The 23,984-nt window shown below is 38.6% G+C and overlaps 1 long non-coding RNA gene across 2 annotated transcripts in view; it reads right to left on the bottom strand.

Annotated features, from left to right (window-relative positions):
- LOC118154483 (uncharacterized) overlaps positions 1-23,984 on the bottom strand; it is a 265,856-nt gene that overhangs the window by 191,614 nt on the left and 50,258 nt on the right. For both annotated transcript variants that reach the window (XR_013519271.1, XR_013519270.1), the window contains exon 2: positions 1,184-1,285. This is a non-coding gene — a long non-coding RNA (uncharacterized LOC118154483). The remainder of the gene's footprint in view (positions 1-1,183; positions 1,286-23,984) is intronic.

Here is a 23,984-nt window from a genome sequence, read left to right as displayed (position 1 = left end):
GTGGATACTCCTCAAGGATCTAGAACTGGAAATACCATTTGACCCAGCAACCCCATTACAGGGTATATACCTAAAGGATTATAAATTATTCTATTATAGAGACACATGCACATGTATGTTCACTGCAGCACTGTTCACAATAGCAAAGGCCTGCAACCAGCCCAAATGCCCATCAGTGATAGACAGGATAAAGAAAATGTGGCACATATACACCATGGAATACTATGCAGCCATAAAAAAAGATGAGTTCATGTCCTTGCAGGGACATGGATGAAGCTGGAAACCATCATTCTCAGCAAACTAATGGACAAGAACAGAAAACCAAACACCACATGTTCTCACTCATAAGTGGGAGCTGAACAATGAGAACACATGGACACAGGGAAGGGAAGATCTCACATTCAGCCTGTCAGGGGTGGGGGCTAGGGGATAGCATTAGGAGAAATACCCAACGTACATGGCAGGGTGATGGATGCAGCAAACCACCATGGCACGTGTATACCTATGTAACAAACCTGCACATTCTGTACAAATATCACAGAACTTAAATATAATAATAATTTTCAAAAAGTAGTTGGGAAATTATTAAAAAATTGAAAGACCAGTGTATTGAAGCCCACATTGTTTTCTGTTTAAATATTTATTTATACCTAAAATTGAATCTATTGTCATTTTACTTTCCTGGCTTTAATAGAGGCAAATGCATCAGCAATGTTTTCAGCTGAAAATGAGATAAACCAAGAAGTCAATTTTGAACATCTGTGACTGGCTCTGAGCAGATGCAGGGCCGCCCAGTGAGGAAGGACTGCCTACACACTTGATTCTAATCTGCACCTTATGATTTGACCTGTTTGAAACTGCAAGTACCTCCTTTGGCACTTCTTGGAGGCACCACTGGGTAATACTGATGGCTTCTCCCTTGTTCTTTAAACAGCTTTGTTGCCTGCAGAGCTTCAGGGCAAGGGTGCCTCCTGTTCATGAACTCTACAGTGCCTGCCCATATGCAAATCAGCATTTGCTTGCCAAACTTTCCTTTTTATTTATCTAGAACACAAAATTCACTGTAGAAGCTGGGTCCACAGCAACTTTTTTGAAATGTCCTTCGTGAATCATTTAAAACATCCACTTAGAACATCAGATTAACTTAAAGTAGGTGATCGATTTTAGGCAGCTGTCTTCTTACCTTTTTGTAGGAAATTGGTCTTTTAGGCAATAACTTTGGCATCCACCCCGAGCAAGGAAGACATTAGAATTTAAGGCAAAAATCCAGGCACTGTCCAAGCATCTAAAGAAAGATTTAAAAGAAACACTCAACCTATACATGTTCCAATTAATTCCAAGATAAAAAAATGAAATTGACCTGGATTATCATTCCTGTTCTCCGTTAGTTATTCATTTTCTCCTCCTTCAAGTTCTGGTGGATTGCTTTACGACAAGACTGTCGGCTTACTGGTGCAGCTGGGTTCTACAGCGGTTGGTCTCACTACCCTCAGCCATCAGAATTATCTGGAACGCTGGTCAAGACACAGATTTTGAGTCCCAGTCCCAGAGTTTCTAATTCAGGAGGTCTGGGGTGTGGCCAGATAATTTGTATCTCTAACAGATTCCTAAGTGAGGCTGATACTTCCAGTCTGTGGACCACGCTTTGAGAACTACTGTACCAAAGTGATGTGTATAAATGCAGGTATCTTGCCAGTCAGTAACATTTAGCCAAGAGGGAATGAATAGGTCTGTTCCTTTATCACAACTAAGTAGATAGCTGTAACGGCGCAAAACCAAAATGCACACACACTTGCCATGTTGGTCTGATTATTTGGAGCAATACTTCTCAATCCTTCATGAGCACTCATATCCCCTGGGAAACCTGTTAAACTGCAGATACTGATCCATGCAAGGGAAGGCCCCACATTTTTCATTTCTTACCCATGATGCTGCTGCTAGTCCACAGACCACACTTTAAATAGCAAAAGGCTAAAAGAAACCCCATTTAATACAGCTTTTCATTAAGTTACTTACAACTAATTCAGAACAGAAGGCTATTGTTCTTGTAAACAGCTTTTGAAACATGCTTCAGTCCAGAAGCAGGTTTTTTTTGTCAGTGATACTGAATTTATCAAAAAATAAATTTTTACTGTACGGCTTTGTAAAAGACAAATTCCTTAGAATTGTGGGGAGGAAACTACATATTTCTCTCAGTGAGGACGATGCAGGGAAACAGAAGATATGGGATGAGGTCTCATTGGCAGCTCTCTGGCCTTGAGAGTCTCCTATACCTTTATTTTGACTTTGGGCTAAGCTTCAGTGATGATCTGGCTTGTCATCCAGAGTTTATACTCCAAAAAGAAAGACTGATTGTGCATGTTTGTCTTATCTAGTAAAAGCAACCCTATTGGAAAGAGTTTACCCTTAAACAGACGAGTCACCATTGCCTTCAGCTGGTACGCTGCTATGGGCAATGAATTGTAATTAAGCTCAGCTGCCAATGCAGCTGGTTGCAGCATCACCTGCAAGCATTTGTAGAGCTGTTTCTATCTAGCAGAGACAGTCCCAAATATGCAAATATTTGTTCACTGGTTACACTGGTTCCCTGATTCAACAGCATCAATGTTAATTTCTTGATTTTGATAATTGCACTGTTGTTATGTAGGAGGAAGTCCTCATTCTTAGGAAATACAAATTATTTAAGAAAAAAAAGGACAACATACTTGCAATTTACTCTCAAATGGTTCATTAAAAATAATGTACTCAGAGTAAACAAAAAAAATTTTTAAGTAAATATCTTAAGATTTTAACAACTGGAAGGTTGCAGTGGCTCACACCTGTAATCCCAGCACTTTGGGTGACCGAGGCAAGTGGATCATTTGAGGTCAGGAGTTCAATACCAGCCTGACCAACATGGTAAAACCCTGTCTCTACTAAAAATACAAAAAAATTAGCCGGGCATGGTGGCACATGCCTGTAATCCCAGCTACTCAATAGGCTGAAGTCAGAGAATCGCTTGAACCTGGAGGTGGAGCTTGCAGTGAGCCGAAATTGTACCACTATACTCTAGCCTGGGCAACAGAGAGAGACTCCACCTGGGAAAAAAAAAAGACTTTAACAACTGGGGAATGTGAATGAAGGATAATCAGAAGTCTTTGGTATTATTCTTACAATTTTTCTGTAAGTCTGGAGTTATTTAAAGTACAAAGTAAAATATTTTTAACCATATGTACAAGTGCCTGGCCAGACCAGTTAAACCCAAATCTCTGAGTAAGAACTAGATATCAGTGTTTTAAAACTCCCCAAGTAAGTATTCGGTACAAGGGTTGAGAATCTTTGCTAATCACTCAATGCCTGTGTTTCCCAATATAATTTACTTACGTATGCTCTAGAAGCTTGTCAAAGAATATAGATGCTTTCAACTGAGTTTCCTTATTCTGGTCCATGTGCCCTACCATTTGTTTTTGGTACCAAATGTCTGGTAGCTTTCTGGAGGGAGCTGCTGTGTGAGCAGAGAGAGATGGGTGCCCATCACTTAAGAACAGCCTCTTTGTATAGGTTCAAGGGAAACTAACACGAAGCTAGAAAAAGAGGTAGATTTGTGTTTCAGATAAAATATTACATTTTTAACATATTTGTTTTTTTATGTGCATATTTATACAGATGTTTCTGAATGAATCTATACTAAGTAAATATATAAAGCATACTTTTCTGGACTTCTGGATAATTTTAAGTAAGGAGGGATTCTTTTCTTTTTGATAATGGACTGGATCCCTCTGCCTGTCCAGCCTTGTCAAAATCATGCTTTTGTTCAGTCTGACTTCCTTGTTCTCCTGTTCTCCCTTAAGCTATCTTTCTATCCAAAACTGGTTAGAAAGCCTTTCTGTGTTCTCTTCCTGTGTGGTAGAGAATTCACTGAAATCATACACTCAATGTCTTTACACCTCTTCAACCTCACTACCACACATCCCTAAGCCTTTACTCAATAGGTAAAGGGAAGCTTCTAGAATTTAGAACACTTCTTAAACTAATAAAACATGAATTTTGTGCTTACCATTGGCATCAATGAGTCTCAAAATGTTACTTGAAATTCTGAACTTGTTCTAAGCAGTATGGCCCATTCCTTCATATCATGAATATTATTGAGTCACTGAGTCAGGAAATGTGTGGGATAACTCATTCAAGATTTGGTGGAACAAATCTTCATTGCTTTAATATCTCAAAACCATTATCTGAATTTTACAGGTAAAACATAAGCATCAGCAACAGCTACTATTTCTTCAAGACACCTCTTACTGTAACCCTCGTCTTTGTTTACTTGGTCCTAAGTTTCCCAAGCTCTCTGTTTTTTCCCTCTACACTTTTGACTCCACCAGCACCCCTCACTCTGTCCTCAATTCCTTGTTCTACTCACTTACACTAGCTAAGTTTCTTCTGTTGTAATCATCATTAATCACTTTCAAACACAGTTGGCTCCATCCTCAGGTATAGGGGAGGAAGGAACCTCAACTATGTACAAAGAAACTTGGGAGCACCTTCCATGGGTTGAGTAAAGTTTGTGGTCAGACAAAAGAGCATGAGTCTTAATTCGTGACAGAGCTGAATGACGTTTGTCCCAAGTTGCTGAAAATTGATTGTGGATGGTATTTGGCAAGATAACATCTTCAATCATATGTCAAAATGAGTTCTTAATGGAAAGCTAAGTGATAAAATCTCCATAAAAAATATGGATGGCCCATATTGAATACTGGTTACAGAAGACAAGAAGTGTGGGTATCCACCAGCGTTTTCTAGAACACTTAAGATTCCGATCCCAGATCTTTTGACCTCAGAAAGCATGATGTATCCATTTTCTCCACCATGCCAGCAGGCTTAATGAATACAGAGGGCTCAGGTGGGCTCTGAAGTGGCAAACAGCAGTCACCCCTCCGCAAGATCGGAAAGTCCTGCAGAGCCGGACTCCCAACTGCATTTGCCACGAAAAGGCAACCAGCATTCATCTATGACACCCAGAAATCCCATCACCTCCTCATCTTTTTCTAAGGTAAAGCCAGCTTTTCAATGATGTTTTACTTCTTACCATTTAAGAACTTCATAGGACATCTTCTAGTTTCAGGCTTATTATGTACTTAGATTCCTCAGCACATTGGTAGGAGGTTGGAAAGGAGAGAAATTATGCCACAATGGTATTTGACAGAAGGCATATCTATGGCCTATCTACTGCTGATAAAAACAAGTGTTGCCAAGATATTCCATATTTACACTGGAGAGTTTGAAATATCTGTGTTACACCTGTAGATTACACTAGACCATCAAGAAGCCACGTTCACTTGCAGAAAACTGTCCAGGCTCACAACGTATGCATACTAGGGTACTTGTACGTACCATATCCTCAGCACTTCCTGGGAACACTACAGAATCAAAGTTGTTAAAACCAGTATCTTTTTATATATATATATAAATATAAAGCCATTGCTTTACATACCCCACATGCTGCCTGGGCTCTTACACCCTATAGAGTCACAGATGGGAATTTTCAGCACAAGTGCCAAGAATAGTTTTAGTTTTCTAGGTGTTCCAAGGGACCCATACAACTGTGATTATTTTCTTTCACTTGGACCTAAGAACCTCAAAGCCAAATTTTCATTTCAACTTTAATAAAAATATTCAAGTTTTTATTACAATACTGTGTGCCACCTGTATTGTGGTCTTACATACTGGTTTTCTGGTTTTGTTTTTTGTTCGTTGTGATTTTCTATTTACTCCTTAGGGTTGTCTAAGGTAAGGAAGGACAAAAAGAAGGAAGGGGGAAGAAAGGAAGAATAGAAGAAAGGAAGGAAAGAAGAGATGTGTTGAAATGAGATGATACTATTTAAGGACTCATGAATGAACAGTATATCCTTTCCTCCTGCTTTGTGCCACTGGAGAACAAAATAATCACTTTTATGGGCATCAAACTCTTCTTAAAGAAATAGAAAAATATTCTTTAACACCAGCTATGTGGCTTATTTTAGCCAAATAGTAACAGGAGGCTTCACCTGTATGAAGGAGAAAAGTGAAACCTAGGTGTCCAGGAGAAGGGCATTGGCCAAACCAACAGGAGAGTTGCTCTCTTCTAAGCAGAAGTAACTGTAAAACTCTCCACGTTGCATGATCACAGGACAATAACCCTTTAACCCCTTCCAGACCTCCTCCACCAGCTCTCACATAAGCCACAAAGAGTGACGATGAGGGACAGTGCTGCCGTGTCATACGCATTTCCCTGGTGCTGCCCACCCCACCACTCAAATGACATATGGAACACCCCAAGTATCTCAGCTCCCACCCAGCTGTGTGGCTGTCGCCCTGGTGCACTTTTTCTCTGTGATATCCTTACAACTTGAAGTGAAAGCAACAGAATCCTAGTAGATCATAATAAAACATAGATTTAGAAACATATTGTAGTACATGAAACCTTAGTAGGCTCCTGGGAGATATAAACAGAATGAATACTGTGGTTTTTTGCAGAGCCACGGTTGAGATGGGTAGAAAAATCCCCGTAGAATTCGAACAATATCCCTTTGCATGTCGGCTTTCATGGGAATATTCCCACAGTTGTTAGAGTTCTATCCAGATTATAAACCAGTCTAATAAATTTTTAAAAAGAAAGAAGGGAGAGCCACAGTCCCAGGGTATGTTGACTGATACCTTTTTGTAAAGGCAGCCACAGCTGCAGGATGCCAAAGCCAAGAGGAGAGTTAGACCAACAACAGTGCAATTCCCATGGGTCTGCATCTGCTTGTTCCTTCAGCTGCTGTGTTATCTCCCTCCGACAGGAACGTAAATAAATGTTGCCTCAGACAAACTGCAGCGTCGAATATAAAAGCTGAGTGTTTGAAATTAATTGTTTTTTGGCACAATTCCCTAAAAAAATGACATGCTTTCAGTTGAAGTGCTTCCAGGTAAAGCCAATTAAACAAGAGAGGCAACAACTGGGATGAGGTCAATGTGGGATGTTGGTGATTGTTCAGCAATGAGATGGGCTGTTCTGGTCACCATCTGTGGAAGAAAGCTAGGACGCCGTTTTCAGTAGAGGTTGTCAGTACCTGCAGGAAGCAAGATAACAAATGGAAGGAAACTAGAACTTCAGAAGAAAATGTTCCCTTTCTTGCAGTTCTGTCTTCTTTATAGATTCATCGGGATCACCTCCGTTCTTAACAAGTCCTAATCCTGGGAGAATCGGTCATTTGACATATTGAGAAACGTTGATGTGAGCATGGTTCTAGGTTTATTCTGCCCAAAGACAGCTGTCACTAAACCGTACTTGATTTTAACAACTTTAGTATAATTTGCATATCCTAAAATTCGCTCATTTAGAATATACAATAATTACAATATCACCACAGTACAATTTTGGAATATTTTCATCACCCCCAGAAGATACCCATGCCCACTTGTGCTTAGTCAATCCTAGTTCCCACCACCAGTTTCATACAACCACTAATGGACTTTCTGTGTTTATATATAATTTGGACATTTTGTACAAATGGAATTATGCTGGGAAGGCAGGCGACTAACAAGTATCCACTATCCCAGGTAAGGAAGACAAGTTTGTAAAGAAATTCTCCCCTCTTTCCTTTTAGACTTCTTTTTTTTTTTTTTTTGAGACGGAGTTTCGCTCTTGTTACCCAGGCTGGAGTGCAATGGCGCAATCTCGGCTCACCGCAACCTCCGCCCCCTGGGTTCAGGCAATTCTCCTGCCTCAGCCTCCTGAGTAGCTGGGATTACAGGCACGCGCCACCATGCCCAGCTAATTTTTTGTAATTTTTAGTAGAGACGGGGTTTCACCATGTTGACCAGGATGGTCTCGATCTCTTGACCTCGTGATCCACCCGCCTCGGCCTCCCAAAGTGCTGGGATTACAGGCTTGAGCCACCGCGCCCGGCCTTCCTTTTAGACTTCTAAGGGATTTTTCACATTTAAATATTCGGTCCATTTGAAATTTACCCACAGGAGAGTTCCAATTGTACTTTTTCCAGATGTGACCCAAATGTTTCAGTTTACTTTAGGAAATGGACATATTTTTTCCATTGGTTTGAGATGCTACCTTTATTGACTAGTCAATTCCATTAAGTTTTCGCATTTAGTTTCCTATTGCAATCTTTTTTTCCTTTTTCTTTGTATTTCATCAATCTCTCTTTAACTGCCATTACCACATCTTTAAAATTGTTTTTTTATCTGGTAGTACTATCTACATTGTTAGCTCTTATTTTAAAAATTGATTCTTGCCATTTTTATTCACCTAGTTTTTTCACAATGAACTTTCTCCTTGGTGGGTAAGATCTTTATAATGCCACTCAAAATGCAGAAAATCATTAAAACCAATATATATTTGTCTGCATGAAATCAGGTTCTTCTGAAAAGCAAACTAAAACAAATAAAAATCCATAAAAGAGTCAAAGACAAAAGACAGTGCATCTTTTCAACACCCACTTTGCAATTCACATCACGGATGATGGGACAATAATGCTAATATATAAGGAGTTTCTAGAAATAAAAAGACCAACAACTCAACAGAAATACGCAAAAATATATAAATGTATAATTCACAGAACAAGACTGTTCTTACCCACTGTTAGATAGCCTCAAACTCAGTCTTGCTGTTTCTTCTCTGGACGGTGGCCCTAACTAAGAGAATTATAAACAAAATCAACACGCTTTAGGTGAAGGAAGAAAATAGGCAATCTCCGCTCTGGGGCCCTTGGTAGTCACTGGAAGCCCATATACAAAGACCACTAGAGAAATCCACAGATGGTTGTCAACTATGATAGGATCTCAAATGAGGAAGTAACAAAGGGAAGTTATAGGCTAGTTTTAGGAAAACTATTAATCAAGACCTTGGCAGGGACTCTTCAGAACCTGAAAATCAGATAATTTCCTAGAACAAGCAATGGTTCTATTTTTGGAACACGAGTTCCTGCAGAGTTATTGGTAAAGCGGTTTTTCTATGCTCTAATCTTAGAACATATGGGTCTAAAGGCACTGGTATTCCAACAGCTGGAGCTTTCATAGTTCTGTTGCATGTCATCATTTGAAGCATTTTATCTGTTTTGTGAGTCCCAGTGCAGGATTACAGATTGTGATTCCTATTTCATTTCTCATGGTTTATATAGCACTTGGATATCCCGCATAGCTAATCCATTAGGTATGTACTATAATCTTCATGTTATAGATGAAAAAACTGATGCAATGAGATTTTAAGTATATTTGTCTAGAATCTCACAGATACTAAGTGGCAGAACTGGGTTTTAAACCCATGTTTGTGTGTCTCCAAAGCCTCCTTTGAACATTTACTCCACATGCCCCCAACACAGGGATTCTTCACTTGGTGTACATGAAATATCTCCAAGATGCTTCATAATTTCTGCAATATTGCATGCTAATTTTGGAATGTGCGTATTTGTGGTGGGAAGGGAGATGATCCATTTATCCATCCAATTCTCAATGGTTAGTTGAACTAACAAAAAAGTTCAAAAATCTTTGCCCTAAAGAGATTGTCTCCCTAAACTGAGGACAGCTCAGCCCCACCTTAAGATAGGGAGAGGACATCTATTTATTTTTAAAAGCAAAGTGAACGGAGTGATCTCATTTGGAGCTATTTTATGGGTTGGGTTTCTCATTTGTAGCTCTGCTAGAATTAAAATAAAGAGCTAAGGGGAAGCAGACAACGACCTTTGATTGTGAACCAACAGAAAAGAGAATCCATGAGTTCCATCTAATCAGTGAAATTGCCTTGGCAAAGTCATGCAATATATCTGAAAGTCATCCAGTGTCTCTGGCTCTCTAAATCAAGTTCATTTATCCCAGACATATCCAGAAAGAAAGTGATTTCAACAGGATTACTACATTCTCTATGTGGTTCATGCAATTTTGAAATAAAAATTAGACTTTCCAGTTTCTTCCAAGCAAGGTCTCCCTTCAGAAGTCTACCTTTTTGAAAAGGAAAAAAATAAAGAAATTAAATTCATATTGTAATAGGTGAGTTTGTTTTCTCAAGAACAAGAAAAATTGCTTTAACTCATTTGTTCAGGTGACTGTTCTTTCAAATACTAATAGAAAAGGAGTTGAGAATTAACAAAAGAGGAGGTGATAGCTCACATACACACATACCCACACCAACCACCTCCATGAGTTTCTCCCTCATGGCTTGTTGCAAACTATCATCTCCAGAACAAAGCAAAGAAAATTTCTTGAGAAGAGAGATTATAAAGTAACAGCAATGGCAAAAATCTGCTTATAGAGATGAGGATTTAGCATCGAAACTGCCAAGTAGCCCAAAAGATGAAGCCAAAGTGAATTGTCTCTAGTTTGTGAATGGTGTCTATTTTGTGAAACCTGAATATTCCCTAGGGTTTTTTAAAGCTTCATTTCAGATATTTTTTTTCTTCTGTTTATCACAACTGGATCCAACCTGAAGCTGTTACGCACATTTCAGAATAACCATTTATTTATCATAACCTATTGTTTGTCTAAATGGAGAAGGGAGAGATCAAACTCTTCCTGTCCATCTGGAGCTGGCAAGCAGCTGGATAAAATCAGGGACTTGATAGACTTTGTTTTCTAAGCAGCTCACCACCTTAATGCTCCAGCTCAGCCAGACCTGTTTCCCTGGATGCATGTTGGTCATGTTCAGCCTTTTGGCTGAAGACTTGGAAGTTTCACTTCCTATGAAACAAGTGTCTGAGAATTCATCAGAAGAGACTCTGCCACAGTAGGGAAGAGCATCTTTAACAGTCAGAGACTGAAATTAACCGTAACCAGACGGTATGCATGCCTACATTCAGATTATTCATATTACGGAGAAAACAAAACAGCAATTCTGTGACTGAAAAAGATTGCCTAGATCACACCTCAGAATAACCATGAACAATAATTGAAACAAATGAAAAACAAAACAAACACAGTGTGCTTTATACGCCTCAGGATGTTCAGCTGGCAGTAGGTCACATCTGGACTGTACGCCACTGAGAAACACTGAAATGAGTCTTTGCTAGAAGCTCTCTCCAAGAATCAAAAGATAAACTAGTGACTTCAGAAATGTGCAAATGTGTATCAAACGTTAAGCATTCTAAAGCTTGTCTGAGGAAAAGTACTTCAACTGGATATCTATGTTGTCCCGAAGCTTTATAATATGCAGTTGACTCTTGAATAATGTGAAGACAAGGGGTGTTGATCTGTCACACAGGCAAAAATGTGTATACAACTTTTGACTCCCCAAAACCTTGACTATTAGGTTGGTGCAAAAGTAAATGCAGTTTTTGCCATTAAAAACCCTAGAAGGAAACCTAGGCAATACCATTCAGGATACAGGCATAGGCAAGGACTTCATGATTAAAACAGCAAAAACGATGGCAACAAAAGCCAAAACTGACAAATGGAATCTAATTAAACTAAGGAGCTTCTGAACAGCAAAAGAAACTATCATCAGAGTGAACAGGCAACCTACAGAATGCAAGAAAATTTTTGCAATCTACCCATCTGACAGAGGGCTAATATCCAGAATCTACAAGGAACTTAAACAAATCTACAAGAAAAAAAAAAAAAATCCCATCAAAAAGTGGGCAAAGGATAAGAACAGATACTTCTCAAAAGGAGACATTTATGCAGCCAACAAACATAAGAAAAAAAGCTCATCATCACTGGTCATTAGAGAAATTCAAATTAAAACCACATTGAGATACCATCTCATGCCAGTTAGAATGACGATCATTAAAAAGTCAGAAAACGACAGATGCTGGAGAGGATGTGGAGAAATAGGAACACTTTTATACTATTGGTGGGAGGGTCAGTTAGTTCAACCACTGTGGAAGACAGTGTGACAATTCCTCAATAATCTAGAACTAGAAATATTATTTGACCCACCAATTCCATTACTGGATATATACCCAAAAGACTATAAATAATTCTACTATAAAGACACATGCACACATATGTTTCTTGCAGCACTGTTCACAATAAGACTTGGAAGCAACTCAAATGCCCATCAATGATAGACTGGATAAAGAAAATGTGGCACATATGCACCATGGAATACTATGCAGCCATGAAAAATGAAGAGTTCATGTCCTTTGCAGGGACATGGATGAAGCTGAAAACCATCATTCTAAGCAAATGAACACAATAACAGAAAGCCAAACAGTGCATGTTCTCACTCATAAGTAGGAGCTGAACAATAAGAACACATGGACACAGGGAAGGGAACATCACACACCGGGGTCTATTAAGTGATGGGGGGCAAGGGGAGGGATAGCATTAGGAGAAATACCTAATGTAAATGATGGGTCGATGGGTGCAGCAAACCACCATGGTACATGCATACCTATGTAATAAACCTGCACATTCTGCATGTGTACCCCAGAATTTAAAGTGTAAAAAAAAAATTAGTTAAAAGTAATGGCAAAAACTGAAGTTACTTTTGCACCAACCTGATACAGCCTACTGTTTACTGGAAACCTTACTGATAATATAGTCAATTAACATATATTTATATGTTATATGAATTATTTACTTCTTGTAATAAAGTAAGCTGGAGAAAAGAAATGTTGTTTTTTAAATTACTATTCACTAAGTTGAAGGGGATCATCATGAAGTTCTTTATCCTTGTGGTCTTCACATTTAGTAGGTTGAGGAGGAGGAGAGAAAGAGGGGTTTATTTCACTCTTTAAGGGGTGGCCGAGGCAGAAGGAAAACCACATATAAGTGGACCTGCACAGTTCAAACACGTGTTGTTCAAGGGTCAACTATATAGTTAGTTCGTTTATTTTACTGTGCTGTGATATTAACATATGTAATCAAAAAATAGTGAACCTAGATATAAGAAATAGCCCCAAGCTTGGATCATAACCATCAAAATTATTACATTGTTTGTCCACCAAGAGGTCCAGGCATCACAGTCATTTCTTCATGGTCATTATGGCCTTCCAAATGTGCTTGTTCTCACATTTGCTAAATGGTCCGTGAAGTTAATGGGGCACCGTATTAGTCCATTTTCATGCCGCTCATAAAGACATACCAGAGATTTACTAAAGAAAGAAGGTTTAATGGACTCACAGTTCCACATGGCTGGGGAGGCCTCACAATCATGGTGGAAGGTGAAAGGCACATCTTACACAGCAGCAGACAAGAGAGGATGAGAGCCAAGAGAAAGGGGTTTCCTTTTGTAAACCCATCAGATGCCACAAAAACAGTATGGGGGAAACTACCCCTATGATTCAATTATCTCCCATCAGGTTCCTCCCACAGCATGTGGGCATTATGGGAGCTACAATTCAAGATGAGATTTGGGTGGGCAACAGCTTAACCATATCAGTCACCATTGTTTATAAAATACTTAAGAATCTTAATTTCAAGGACTACACTCAATACAAATACAACAAGACTATATTTCTGGAAAGAAATGTTAGACTGTCTTTCTAAGACTAGCTTACTATCTTTCACCAGTCTGGGAAAAAATTGAAATAAAATCTTAGTACATCCTACAGGACTAAGGTTAAATCAAAAATAGATAAGGCCTAATAAAGCTATGAACTGAAACTCAGCTTTGATTAAATCATGGTTATTGGCCAATATCCTGCTTGGCCAACCGAAATATGTTGATTTCTCAATGTGGGAAGATAACATCATCCGTTTTATTTAAGTTATCAAATATATGTGCATTAAGTTATTTGTAGTATTTCTCTAAATGTTTTGTAAGCAATGCCTGGCATTCAGTAAAAATTACCAAACATGAAAAGAACAAGAACAAATGAGCAAAAACAGACAACAGAAATAGACTCAGTGGGAACCAGATATTAAAACAATTTGATGAGGAGATCAAAACATCCATAATTAATATAATTAAGACAATCAAGAAGTAGATGCAGAATTTCACCCAGGAACTGGTATCTATCAGAAGGAATCAAAGGAATTTCAGAACTGAGAAAACATTCACTAAAACCAAATTAATTCAGAAGATGAGTTTAACAACAGAATAAAGAACTAGTATATTCAAATCAATAGATAAATTACACTGAGTATTAAAATTACAGGGCACAGTGGAAAGTTCTAATGTACATATAACTGAGGAACCAGAAAGATGGAGAAGTACAAAGCAATATTTGAATACACAAAACTAATAAAGATTTATAGAGTACTCCAGCAACAGCAGAATACACATTCTTCTCAGGTTCACAAGCACTTTCACCAAGATAAACCACATTCTAGCCCATAAACACAATGAATTTTTAAAAAGATAAATTATATAAAGAAAGCTCTTCAATAAAAATCAATAACAGAAAGATAGCTAAAACATTCCCAACAGTTTAGCTTATATAATACTTCTAATAACACATGGGTCAAAGAAGAAATCTTAAATTTAAAAATATTTTAAACTAAATGAAAATGAAAAGAAAAATCTAAATTTATGGAATGCAGTGAAAGCTGTGCTTACAGGATAATGTATGCCATTTAGTGCATATACTAGAAAAGAAAAAAGAGCTAAATTCAGTAACCCAAGCTCCTCTCTTAGTAAACCAGAGGAAGAAGAGCCCATTATACCCAAACAGGAAAAAAAAAAAGGAAATAATAAAAACTATAGCAGAAATCAATAAAATTATAAACATGAAAACAACAGAGAAAGCAATGAAACCAAAGACTCATTCTTTAAAAAGATTAATAAAATTGACAAACCTTTTGCCAGGCTAATCAAGAAAAAAAGGGGAAGTTATGGATTATCAATATCAGAAATGAGAGAGGTCATCACTACCAATCCCATGGATATTGGAGGACTAAGAAAGAAATACTACAAATAACTAAATGTACACATATTTGATAACTTAAATAAAACGGATCAACCCTTTGAAAGATACAAACTACCAAGTTACAAAAGGAGAAAGAGCTAACTTAAATAGTCCGACATCTATTAATGAAATTGAATCAACAATTTAAAACATTTCTAAAAAGGAATCTTGCACAATTTGTTTTACTGGTGAATTATACCAAATATTTAAAGAAGAAATAATACCAATCTCTTTCAGTAAATAGAAATAGTGTTAATTGCTGTAGCTTATAATTTAAAAATCCTTAAATAAAATGTACTGTGTAAGAGTATACTCTATAAGAGTTGTCAAATAAGCATTAGTATACAAATTTAAGTTCACAAAAACTTGTTGAAATTCACGTTGAGTGAAGGAAATGTCTCTTCTCAGATACACGCTGTGAGGTCTTTGCATGGTTTCCTAGATGGCCTATGTGCCTTCTTGCTTTTACTGCAGCTGAATGCAAGGAAAGGATCACAAAAGAGGTGAGTGGTGCACTGGAGCAAAAAGTCAGGGTCTCCATTTAATAGGTTTGCACAGCAAGGCAAGATAAATAAACGCCTCGGTTGTCTACAAAAGCAAGCTAGGGGAGTTAGGGAAGAAATCTGAATAGTTTTAATAATTATCTAATGGAAAATTATGAAATGTTCTTACTTTAATATACAGATTCATATTGAGTCTGAGAGACTATCCTCAAATTTGGGAATTAAACTAATTTTATGAAGAATTAATTACTGATAGTTTGATTAGTGAGAAAATCTAAATCTGAATAGTTTTAATAATTATCTAATGGAAAATTATGAAATGTTCTTACTTTAATATACAGATTCATATTGAGTCTGAGAGACTATCCTCAAATTTGGGAATTAAACTAATTTTATGAAGAATTAATTACTGATAGTTTGATTAGTGAGAAAATCTAATAGTTTATTATTTTTACTAATAGTACTCTAAAAACATATACTATGTAAATGTAGTATTGTTTACTGTTTCTGTACTGGATATTTAATGAAATAAAATTATTCATTTTTAAAAGAGAGTACTGCCTGAATTATGAAAAAGGAATAATAAAATTGAACAAGGTAGTCTAATAAGTATTGGATGTGAAGTTGAGCACAAAAAAAGACCTCATCAAGGAGACTCAATTGTATGTTGGCAGCGTACTATAATTGTGAGCAAAATGCCAAAAAGGAAACTTAAAACTCTTAAAGTGAGATAATCATGTCAAAGATTTTAAAATATTGACAATACTTATATGACATTCCTGCATTCATTAACCAAGGGTTCAGTGAAGTTTTAAATTTTTGAAATAACATTGAATCTCTTAAATATTTCTTTTGTTTGTTTTCATGTTAAAGAATATAGGAATATTGGCCGGGCATGGTAGTTCACACCTGTAATCCCAGCATTTTGGGTGGCCAAGACAAGTGGATCACCTGAGGTCAGGAGTTGGAGACCAGCCTGGCCGAAAGGGAGAAACCTGGTCTCTACTAAAAATACAAAAATTGGCCAGGTGTAGTGATGTGGGCCTATAATCCCAACTACTTGGGAGGCTGAGGCAGGAGAATCACTTGAACCCAGGAGGCGGAGTTTGTAGTAAGCTGAGATTGCAGCACTGCACTCCAGCCTAGGTGACAGAGCAATGCTCTGTCACAAAAAAAAAAAAAAAAAAAAAGGGCCAGGCGCGGTGGCTCAAGCCTGTAATCCCAGCACTTTGGGAGGCCAAGGCGGGTGGATCATGAGGTCAAGAGATCGAGACCATCCTGGTCAACATGGTGAAACCCCGTCTCTACTAAAAATACAAAAATTAGCTGGGCGTGGTGGTATGCACCTGTAGTCCCAGCTACTTGGGAGGCTGAGGCAGGAGAATCACTTGAACCCAGGAGGCAGAGGTTGCGGTGAGCCAAAATTGTGCCATGCACTCCAGCCTGGGTAACAAGAGTGAAAACTCTGTCTAAAAAAAAAAAAAAAAAAGAATATAGGAATATTGTACCAGATATTATTAAGAGATTTCCAGATGTTTCATTGCTATAGATCATAATGACCTAGGGATATTCTTCTATGTGTTCTTGGCCCTTATTACCACTCCAAAAAAAAGAGGGAGGGAAGGAGGGAGGAAGGAAGAAGGAATGAAGGAAGAAGAGAGGAAGGGATGCAGGAAGATGAAGAAGGGAGGAAAGTAACTCCTTTGGGTATTTCTGAAAATCCCTCAGCACCACCATTATCAAGAAGAAAACATTGGTATGGGAGCATGTCAAAATATTAAGTAACCCAAGGAACACAGGGCAAAGCCAGACACACAGCCATTAGGCAAGGACCCCACAGAGCCAGAGGAGAAACAGGGTGGCATTGGAGGGCCAGGAAAGGGCTGAAGAGGGGCAGCAGATATGCCAGGTGAGATATAATGGGAACCTGGAAACGCAGGCAACACTTGCCTCAAACAAGAGGCTCCTTATTCTTCCCCTTCTCCAGCAAAACCAATGACTCTGACCTACGTGAGCCCAGCTAGTAGTTGAATTAACAGGAGCTATGTGCTATGACAAAACAAAACCAAACAAAAACATGGTTAACTTTTAGAAGCGGTCCAAACCCAACTGAGTGGGAAGCAGGTGTCAATGCTGTCATTACAAGGCACACAGACAAACCAAGGGTGTCTGATGCAAATGTCCAGGTTCATGAAGGAGCTTAAAGTTCCAACATGCAAAGACTAGATGCACTAAATGAACATCAATCAAGGAAAGCAGAAGCCTCAGAGTTTCTGAAATCTGTGCTATGGGACAATACTCAAGATTCTTCTCCATGACTCCAGATGGCAGGGGCAATATTTATGAAGGACCAGGAGGCAGGTTTGGCCTTAACACAGGGACAGCCCTTCTGACAGGTAAATATGGAACTGCATAAATTAAACCAGAAGATGTTCAGAGAGTACATGGCTACTTGGTGGGAATGTCAGAGAAGGAATCAAAGCATAAGATTTAGATGCCAAGGCATTCTTTGCCCTTACTGGGATACCCTGACTTTATGTCAGAGGCAGGATACTACAGTGAGTGAAAATCAGCTTGTTCAAATCCTGATTCTACCACTCAGCCCAGGAGATCCGGGATAACTACTTTCAGCTTCAGTTTCCTCATCTGTTTAAAGGAACAGATGAGGAAACAGATCGTACTTACCTCACAGGGTTGTGAGTTTCTTTAAATAAGATGATAAATGTTACCTGCTTACCTTGAGCCTAGCACAGTCAGCACCTAATAATGTTTGCTATTACTATTATTTAGAAATGAACAAAGGTGACGTGAAGAAATCCACTTTATCTGCATCATGCAGATACAGGCAATGGTGGGAAGATTTAACTGACATTCCATGAGTGTCTCCCATGTGTGGACATGGTACCTTTAGAGAGAGAGGAAAGAAAATCCCAAAACTACAGCACCATATGGTATTGCTCTGGAGGTGAGGAAAATGCATCAGTCAGTAATCAATTTTAAGGAATGATTGACAAGTTTATCCCTGTAAAGAAGAAAACACTGGTATGGGAGCATGTCAAAATATTAAGTAACCCAGGGAACACAGGGCAAAGCCAGACATGCAGCCAATAGGCAAGGCCCCCACAGAGCCAGAGGAGAAACAGGGTGGCATTGGAGGGCCAGGAAAGGGCTGAAGAGGGGCAGCAGATACGCCAGGTGAGACATAATGGGAACCTGGAAACGCAGGCAACACTTGCCTCAAACAAGAGACTCCTTATTCTTCCCCTTCTCCAGCAAAACCAATGACTCTGACCTACGTGAGCCCAGCTAGTAGTTGAATAAATAGACTAACTCAGACTATCTCAGTGCTCGGTGTCTTCAGGGGATTGGCACCAGGACCCTCTGCAGATACTAAAACCCACACATACTCAAGCTGGCTCCACAGAACCCATGAATCACAAAAAGTCAGCCCTCCATATCTGCAGGTTTTGCATCAAGGGAACGCTACTATATAATCTGCTCTTGGTTGCGGATGTGAAACTCCCAGATACAGAGGGCCAACTCTTTGTTGAGAAACATCGGTTTATAAATGGCCTATGCAGTTCAAACACATTGTTCAAGGATCTACTTTATTTGTAAGAGGAGCGGTGGTAGAAAAGTGCCATTTTAAAAATAAGCATACAGAAGTAGGATCTTGAAAGAAAATCTGTGACACTCTTACAAAGAGAAGTCATACATCAGATCTATAGATAAGGAAGGACAGGCAGAGAAAGATGGACCTGCCCCAAATAGTACAGCATGTCAGGAATAGAGGCACATGAAAACTTGTAACCAGAGGCAGTAGGGTATGGTGGGGAAAACTGCATGATTTGGACTTGCACAAATATATTTGGGACTCACTTCTGCCACTAAGTACCATTATTTCTCAAGGAAATTGCCAGGAAACTCTAGACGATCTCAGTTAATTTCTTGGAGTTTTCATTCCATCCACTACAACATAAAAAGATACCACTGGATGGCCTTCCAGGGTCTCTTCTGTCTCTGTGCCCATAAAACCATAAACCACATGAGAGATCATGAAGGAGCTTGATGTCAGCTATGTGTTGGTCATTTTTGGAGGCCTCACTGGGTATTCCTCTGATGATACCAACACGTTTCTTTGGATGCTCCAAATTGGAGGGAGCACAGATACAGGCAAACGTATCAAGGAGAATGACTACTATACTCCAACTGGGGAGTTCCATGTGGACCGTGAAGGTTCTCCAGTGTTGCTCAACTGCCTCATGTACAAGATGTTACTACCACTTTGGACAGGTCTACACAAAAGCCAAGTGTCCTCCAGGCTTTGACCGTGTCCACAATGCTGAGATTGGGAATAAAGACTTTGAGCTTGATGTCCTGGAGGAAGCGTATACCACAGAACATTGGCTGGTCAGGATATACAAGGTAAAGGACCTGGATAATCGAGGCTTGCCAAGGACATAAATGTCACATCCAGCTCTAATATGCTTCACACTGAGCACGTCACATTTAGGACATTGAAGATTTTTTTTTAATGCAGTTTATAAGAACAAAGCTGGATGGCATTAGAATTTCCTGGAAGTTTTGTCCTGGGCAGTAGGGGCTGGGCCAAATGAAATGATTTTTTTTTTTTGGGGGGGGGGATGGAGTTTTGCTGTTGTTACCCAGGCTGGAGTGTAATGGCACGATCTCGGCTCACCGCAACCTCCGTCTTCTGGGTTCAAGCAATTCTCCTGCCTCAGCCTCCCGAGTAGCTGGGACTACAGAGGCATGCACCACCATGCCCAGCTAATTTTCGTATTTTTAGTAGAGATGGGGTTTCACCTTGTTGACCAGGATGGTCTCGATCTCTTGACCTCGTGATCCACCTGCCTCGGCCTCCCAAAGTGCTGGGATTATAGACGTGAGCCACCGCGCCCGGCCTGAAATGATTTTTATAATTCCGAACAGGTTACCAAATGAAATGTCATGGCTTTACTTCGGTCAATCAAATGGGGGAGTTTTTTCACAAAACAAAACAAAACAAAAAACCATAAACCACAACAAATCACCCTTAAGTTTCCAATTTTACAGGAATCTAATATTTTTGAGGAACAATCTATACAACTCCAGCGAAAGAAGTGTGTTTCTTTCTGTCTCTGGCATACAATGTTGGCATCATCTCAAACATCACAAGCAAAGATGCATGCAAAATCAAATCATTCTAGCATGGGGAAAGAGATTATAGAAATACCCTAAGAGGAGAAAAAAGAAAGGGGGCAGTCAGCTGCTTCTGGATGCTGGGTAAGGATGTTTAAATACATCCCCTGAATCCTTGTCAATTGCCTATAATTAGAGAATAATTTTTGTATTATTTATACCTTCCCTTTTCAAATGCATAATCAATTCTGTAATTTTGGCTGAATGAGCAGTCAAAATCCAATTCGAATTTACTTGTTATAAATAAAGATGCCAGAAAGAAGGGCCATTTTATTTTTTAAGAAAACACTAATATGGTATCACTCTATGCTTTGCTTCTTTTATCATTTTTGGCACTTCGATTATAACTGCTGGAGGAAGCATGCTGTGTCATGATAGCTCTCTGGTCCCTTTAATAACTGGGATCACACCAATAATGAGGGCTGGTGAACCCTGAAATAGACCTCACCAAAGCAGAAAGGTGGTCAGTGATTTGACTCTTCTGGAAACATTAGATGATACATCTCTGATATGAATGAGAAATGCCTTTACTGTTTGGGCTCTGGTTGGCGCTGGCTTTGGAGTGACGGAACTTGTATTTGAATCCTTGTTTTAACATTTACAAGCTTTCTGTTAATGTGACAGCCAGTTAACCTCTCTGCACCTAGAATAATTAAACTGCAAAATCAGAATAATAATTCAGACTTCATAAAGTTGTCATGAATATTAAATGAGGATTTACACCAAAATGCTTGGATAAATCAGCTTGTAAAATTAAAATGCTGCTATGATTTTGCCTAAATTAATTTTACTATTTTGCATTCCTAATAGTATGCAAAGAAGCCCAGTGCCCTGGCTTCATTTCAAATTTCAGTTCAGAGGCTTATTTTATTGATTCCAAACATTGCTGCAAATATCTTATTTGAACTTTCTAGAAATGAGTTCTGCTGACTTCACTTGAGTTTCAAATCTAGCTATGTGATATTGGGAAGGTCACTTAAGATTCTTAATTTATTCAGATGAAAACGTGAGAGTTGGACCAGGTAATCTGCAAGGTCCTTTCCAGCATTAATTCTTATATCATGTAATCCCATAAATTACTTGGGTCATTTCTCCAATCGCTTTCTTCCTTATTGCTACCATCAATCAACTAAACGAAGTCTCTCCATTTGTTCTGAAAGTAAGGGAGTCAAAAATCCTAGTTACAATGCAAATATACAATATTAGATGGGTGGGATTGTTCAGAAGAGGGTATCTGTTGAAAAAGATGGAGAAACTGTAACAAAATATGTTAATAGAAATAAAATGTAGACAAATGTATAGATCACAAGATCCAGACAAAGCTGCAGACATATGGAACAATGGGCATAATTTCAGCTCCTGGTGGCAAGAGGGACACCTAGCACACGATGGGATTTTGATCAAGTAGCCTTAAGATTTCCCAGTGGCCCAGACATTCCTACCTTCACCTTTTGATGGTAATATTATAAAAGGTGTGAACGGCATGGAAATGGAAGTATCAACACTGTAGAGAAGAGACATTTGTCACATGGCTGGTCTACCCCAGAGGAGTCTGGAAATTATACCACACAAAGGATGAGCTCATGAGGGAAAGGATCTGTGTTTTGTATAAAATTATTGAATCGAGATTGCTCATGACTGAGAGCAGACCTGCTCTTTCTTCCTCTGGTTCCATGGTCACGGGTGTATAAAGAATCCCCTATCTGCGCCTATCTGTGTGCTCATGTTCCTGCTGTCTTGTTACCAGTGACTTCACTTCCTGGAGGTGTCCTGGGCTGAGAAAGTAAAAAGGCAGAATCTCGTGGCAACCCAAGTGGCCACTGCATAGATGTCCTCTCTGCTCTTGTTGTCACCTATGACAGTAGACAGTTAATATGGTGAAATGTCACATTGTTTTTCAAAAACCAAACTCAATTAGCCCTGGATCCCCAGTTTTGCTGAGGGAAAAATCAAAACCAAAACAAAACCCTTCTTACTCAAGAATTAAAAGTATCAGCCCTTTCCAGTTCAAACAATCTCTTTTCATTCTTAGTAATTAGTTAAGTCAGATTCAAGTTTAAAATGTGGTCTGTAACAGATTATTCCAGTCCCCTTTCTCAATCCAGTCTGCTGGTGTAGAAAATACATTGTATTTTTCTTGAGGGGCCACAATCATGTTGCCTTACTCATTAAACCCCACCTTGGTTGTCATTAGTGATTGTCATTCCTTGAACCTGGTCACCAGCTTAGACCCTGTATTAATCTGTTTTCATACTGCCATGAAGATACTACCCAAAACTGGGTAATTTATAAAGGAAGGAGGTTTAACTGATTCACAGCTCAATATGGTTGGGGAAGCCCAAGGAAACTTAACAGTCATGGTGAAGGCAAAGGGGAAGCAAGGACCTTCTTCATATGATGGTAGGACAGAGAAATGAGAGCAAAGTGGGAAAACCCCTTATAAAACCATCAGATCTCATGAGAACTCACTCACCATCACAAGAACGGCAGAGGAAAACCACCCCAATGATCCAATCACCTCCCTCTCTCAACATGTGGGAATTACAATTCAAGATGAGATTTGGGTGAGGACACAGAGCCAAACCATATCAGAGCCTTTACATCAATAAATGGAAAATAAATTTGATATTTCAAATAGCATCAGTATTATGCACCACAATTCTTATCAATCTGTTTGAATAAAGCCATATTTTGTTATGAATATTCAAGAAAATTAAGATGAGAAAGTAAAAAGTAGAAAGGGAAAGGGAAAGGAAAGTGAGCAGGGAACTTACTTTTGCCATTTCCATCTGCACACCTTGATTTATTACATCACGATTTATTAATAGCATTTTTCTTGGTTCAAATTTTTCACACCAATGAATAACCATATATATTTACATACATATTCTTAAATATGCAAGTATTTCTATAATTATTAGAAGTAGAATTGCTGGATCAAAGGGGCAAGTGCGTCTAAACTTTTAATAGATGATGTCTTTTTTCTGTCCAAATAAGGTATACCAATTCAGGTTTGCACAAATCGCATGAGCGTGTTGATTTCCTGCACTTACACCAGCACTGTACATTGTTTTCAAAATATTCGCTAATATAATAAGTAAATAGCAAATCAGTATTACTTTAGGTGCATTTGTTTGATTATTAGCAGGGTTGAAACTTGCATCAGCTACTTATTGGCCCTTTGTAAACTGTCTGCATATGGTGTTTGCCCATTTTTATATTCAGTCATTTGTCTTTTTCGTATTAATCTGTAGAAATGCTTTATTATGAATATCAATCTTCTGTCTGTGCTTTTTATTGCTAATAAAAATATCCTAGCCATTTGCTTCTGGTTTATTCATGTTTTAAATTACATAAATATTTTGAGCTCTTTTGTAGAAAATCTTTTTAAAAATCATTTTCTTTATGAAATTTAGTTTTTCTTAGAAAAGACTTTTCTGATCAAAATTATTTAAAGGAAAAATATAATCTTTTAGAATTATCA

Source organism: Callithrix jacchus, chromosome 6 (genome assembly GCF_049354715.1).
Source record: "Callithrix jacchus isolate 240 chromosome 6, calJac240_pri, whole genome shotgun sequence".
NCBI classification, from domain to species: Eukaryota; Metazoa; Chordata; class Mammalia; order Primates; family Cebidae; genus Callithrix; species Callithrix jacchus.
This window is presented reverse-complemented; position numbering and strand designations above follow the sequence as displayed.